This window comes from Echinops telfairi, unplaced genomic scaffold, assembly GCF_000313985.2.
Source record: "Echinops telfairi isolate 266 unplaced genomic scaffold, ASM31398v2 ScPeMD7_15;HRSCAF=58, whole genome shotgun sequence".
NCBI lineage: Eukaryota > Metazoa > Chordata > Mammalia > Afrosoricida > Tenrecidae > Echinops > Echinops telfairi.
In genome coordinates, this window is record NW_022103912.1 from 225,289 (window position 1) to 230,492 (window position 5,204).

A 5,204-nucleotide genomic window follows, 5' to 3' on the forward strand; every position below is an offset into this window, starting at 1 on the left:
TTTTATTAGGGGCTCATACAACTCATCACAATCCATACATACATCAATTGTGTAAAGCACATTTGTACATTCATTGCCTTCATCATTCACCAAACATTTGCTCTCTACTTAAGCCCCCGGCATCAAGTCCTCATTTTTTCCCCTCCCTCCCCGCTACCCCCTCCCTCAGGAGCCCTTGATAATTTATAAATTATTATTTTGTCATATCTTGCTCTCATATTTGGGTTTTGTTATTGTCTTCTTTGGATCACACAGGCTGGTGTCCCTCCATGTGGACTTAATTGACTCCTCACTTAGATAGCTGCTTGTCTAAATACAAGCCTTTAAGACTCCTGACACTATTCTGATTGATAGCTGGGCACCATCTGCTGTCTTCACCACACTTTGCTGCAGCACCCTTATCTTCAGCGATCATGTCATGTAGGTGACTATTGAGCAGGGTCATGTTATCAGAACTAACTGTTCTTGGTTGGATTGGGACTTGAGTTAAGTGGGGGCCCAGAGCCCATCTGCTTGTCCACATGTTATGCACAACTCTGGTTTACTTTGGTGGTTGTATTATGACAAAATCAAAGCTCTATAAGACCAACTACACCAACAACAGTAACAAACCAATCAGCAAACAAACAACAAAACAAATGAAAAAAAGGCAGGAAAACAAAAACCCATAGAAACAAAAAAGGACAACATTGTCAATCATCCACTTGGGTATAAGGCAATTGCATTGATAATATCAACAGTTTTTCCAATGACAGCACTCTGGACACTGCAAGTACACTTTCATTGTGAGCTATAATTCATGAGTTGTTGCCTTGCACAGTTTGATCTGTTTGATTGAGCTCTGTTTACCCTAAGCATGGGGATTGGTGCCAGGGTGAAACTTTCTGGATCAATTCTTACAAGTGCACATCCCCTTGCCCAACAAATCAAAACCTGTCATATCAGTGCAAGGGGGCAGTAGAGGTAATAAATGTATGGTGATTCTGGTTCCCTTTCCATTGGACACCCATCAAGTCAGGGGTTCCCCCCAAGGTCCAATGATTTCCACTTCCACAGCCCTGGGGAGCCACTTTCTGCTTCCTTCCTTTCCCACCAGAGTACCTCAGCCCAAGGGTACAGGCAGCTCTGAGGCAGGGCTCAGTCCATTCAGCTGGGCTTCTGTGTCAAGTCTTTCTGGGGTAGACGTGATTGATGCCATGCTGCCTACGAGGTCAGCATCCAAGGTCATCATGGTGCTTACTCCATGGCATTGTTCACTGAGGGTTGAGTAGACACATTTATAATGTCTACCCAGAAACAAAATCTGGTCTATTGTCCCCCTAGGTTCCCAACAATCATGGTTTAGCATTCCTTCCCCATAGGAGGTTGCTTCTCCCCATTCACGCTCCGTACTCGCCAACAGAACACTCAGTGTCTTCTCCAAAACGCTCCTCTCCCTGGGCTTCACTTGATTCCCTGGCAGTGTTCCTTCGTTCTGTGGAGGGCCCATTAGTCTGTCCCAGTCTCGTCAAGTGTTCTGTAGCATGAAGTGGGTGATCTCCTTTTTTCTCCCCTTTTGAAGTAGTGACCCCAGACAATGTGAAATCTCCTTCAAGGTGATTCTTGTGAAGTGTGCATAAGGCAGGTGATAGGTGATGTATGGTTCATGGCTGGTAGGTAGCCTTCTACCCTTTTGTTCAAGAATTGGTCGCTAAGATTTGTTTAAATTGGTGTTTCTCCTTTTAGTCGTGGACTCATATAATCTTTGTCTTTTTGTGATTGACTTACTTCATTCAGCATAGTGGTTTCCAGGCCCTTCCACGTCATGTGGTGGTTCACGCTTTCATCACTGTGTTTTAGGGATGCGTGGTATTCCATTGTGTGTATGCACCATAGTTCCTTTGTCCATTTTTCCACTGTTGGCATTTGGGCTGCTTCCAGTTTCTTGCTATTGTGAACTGTGCTGCTGTGAACATGGAAGAGCACACATCTACTCATACATCTTTTATTTCTTTAGGGTATGTGTCTAATGGTGTTATTACTGCATCAAATGGGATTTCAATTCCCAATTGTTTTAAGTATCAGCATATTGTTTTCCACAGTGGGTTTTTTTTTTTTTTTGTAAACTTGTTTCTTTATTGGGAGGGTTGGGGAGCACCAGGGAATGTCCATTCTAATCTTCCTGGGCTGGTTTTTTAATTTTTTTCTTTTTCTTAGTGCTGTTGCTCTTGCTAGCAGCTGCCTCCTCCACAGTGGTTTTATGTATATACAATTCTACCAACAGTGTACTTGAGATCCAATCTCTCCACAAAGAGTATTTGTTTTCCGTTTTTTGGACATTGTGGGTATAAAGTGGTAGCTCATTGTGCCTTATTTGCATCTCCCTGATGGCTGATCATGAGCAGTTTTTCGTGTTTGTTAGTCATTTTTACTTCATTTTTGGTGAACTGTTAATGTCTTTTTCCCATTTCTTAATTGGGTCCCTTGTTATTTTCTTATTGAGCTATTGTAGAGTTCTGTATATTTTGGTAATTAGTCCTTTCTCCGATGTGTCATTGGTAAAAAGTTTTCCCAATTTGTGGGTTCTCATTTTACATCCTGATATTTACATCCTGATAAGTCTTGATGTACATAGTGATGTAATTTCATCATGTCCCAGTCATTTATCTTGTGTGTGCCTTTATACTTGGCAGACTATGTATGCCCTACAATAGGACCCTTAAATTTGTTCCAGCCTTCTTGATGATCCCGAGAGCTTTGGGGTTTACATTTAGATCTTTAATCCATTTCTAGTTCATTTTTGTTCATGGGCAGAGATATGGGTCTTGTTTCATTCTTCTGCATTTGGAAATCCAGTTTGTCCAATACCATTTGTTGAAGAGGCTGTCTTTCTCCCATCGGATATTTCTAGGTCCTTTGTCGAAGATTAGTTGTCTATAGGCTGATGCGTTTATGTCGTGGTTTTCTGTTCTGATTATTGATCTTTGTAGCTCTTGTACCAGTACCAGGCTGTTTTGACTCCTGTGTCTATGGTAGTAGGCTTTTAGGTCAGGCAGTGCTAGGCCTCCTCCTTGGTTCTTTGTAAGAAGCTCTTCTTATCCTGGGTCTTTTGCTTGCTCATATGAAACTGATAATCAGTCTTACCATTTCTTTAAAGAATTTGTTTGGGATTTGAATTGGTATTGTATCTGTAGATTGTTTTAGGTAGTATTGACATTTTTATAATATTAAGTCAGCCTATCCATGAGCATGGCATATTCTTCTATTTATGTAGGCCCTTTAATTTCCTGTAGTAATGTTTAGTTTTCTCTGTATAGTTTTTTTTGTTTCTTTAGTTAAGTTTATCCCTAAGTATTTCACCTTTTGTGTGGATTTTGTAAATGGGGAACTAATAGCAGGGACTGTGAGGGTGAGGAAAATGTTCTCAAATTGAGGTGATTGCACACCCTTTTAAATACAATTAAATCATTGAATTGTATGATATGTGAATTATATGTCAATAAAACTGACCAAAAAAGGTGTAGTACATTTAGGTGATCTGCCTTCTGTAGTATCTTGCCTGTCCTTCATCAACAAAACTTTTACATTTCTGGAAAATATAGAGGGAAGTGAACTTTTGCTCTTAGAAGCACAGTATTTGTTCACATTAGAATGCAATTAACATTTTTGCAGCCTACCTTCAATGATTCTATAAATAATTCTGCTCCATTATTGTATGTGAACTATAAATCAGAAAGTTGGTTGTTCTCTATAAACAGCTTCTTTAAGCAATTCTGACGCTGCTAAAGTTTGAGTAGCCTCTTGGGCTACCTTCTGGTTGTTCTTTTTTTTTAATAAGTAATTTTATTGGGGGCTCTTATAAAAATCGATATATCAATTGTATAAGCACATCTATACATATGTTACCATCATCCTTTTCGAAACATTTTCTTTCTACTTGAGCCCTTGGTATCAGCTCCTCTCCTTTTCCCTCCATCCCCCATCCTCCCACCCTCGTGAACCCTTGATAAATTATAAATTACTATTATTTTTGTATCTTCACCCATGTTTCTGTGATTTGTCTCTCTGGGCAGGTGGTGGTGGTGGTGGGATATACTTTGATCATTGTGATCGGTTCTCCCTTTCTCCCCTTCTCCCCCACCTTCCCCTTACCCTCATGGTATTGCTACTCCCATTATTTTCTTGAGGGGTTTGTCTGTCCTGGATTCCATGTGTCGAGAATTCTTATCTGTACCAGTGTACATGCTCCAATCTAGCTAGATTTGTAAAGTAGAACTGGGGTCTTGATAGTGGCTGGGAGGAAGCATTAACAAACTAGAGGAAAGTGTGTTTCGTTGGTGTTATACTGCACCCTGGCTGGTTCGTCCTTTCCTTGTGACCTTTTTATGAGAGGATGGCCAGTTGTCTACAGATGGGATTTGGGCCTCCACTCCGACCCCCTATGTTCGCATCAATATGACTGTTTTGGGTCTTCTGATGCCTGAAACCTGCTCCTTTCGACACTTCATGATCACACAGGCTGGTGTGCTTCTTCCATATGTGTTTGTTGCTTCCCTAATACATGGCCACTTGTTTAACTTCAAGCCTTTAAGACCCCACATGATGTATCTTGTAATAGTCAGGCACCATCAGCTTTCTTCACCACATTTGCTTATGCACCCATTTTGACTTCAGTGATTGTATTGGGCAATCTGGCTAAGGTTCTGCACAGCTTTTTCAAAGAGTATGTCTTTCCTGTGAAGAGAGGCTGTACTGAGCAGCTGCTCAGACCTATCAACAAAGGCAGCTGCTCAGACATGCTAACAAAGGCTAATTGTTTAGAAAGAATAAATTGTGCAGCAGTTCCCTTCCTATTGAAGAGTACCTGGAATTGTTCTTGGAACAATAAGCTGGTCTTTCTAAGATAGTAGAACTCTATGAAAATGGCTCTTTGACTTCTTTTCTAGGTTCTGGTGGCTGCTTTTTGTTTTAGTTTTAATAAGTCATGGAGCTCTTCCAGTTCACATAATGCCTTGCTCAGCCTTTGGTTGACCTAAGGGTAAGAGACATAGTCCTGTTGTTAAAATAGCAGCAGCCAGCACAGAAGCAGTACCCACTATTTGCCAAGCATGCTTGCCAATTCTTTTTTTTTTTTTAATCATTTTATTAGGGGCTCATACAACTCTTACCACAATCCATACGTACATCAATTGTGTAAAGCGCATTTGTACATTCATTGCCCTCAT

The 5,204-nt window shown here is 40.7% G+C and overlaps 1 protein-coding gene across 2 annotated transcripts in view; it reads left to right on the forward strand.

The window, feature by feature from the left end:
• CLASP1 (cytoplasmic linker associated protein 1) overlaps nucleotides 1-5,204 on the forward strand; it is a 354,339-nt gene that overhangs the window by 66,830 nt on the left and 282,305 nt on the right. The gene's annotated exons all lie outside the window — the stretch shown is intronic.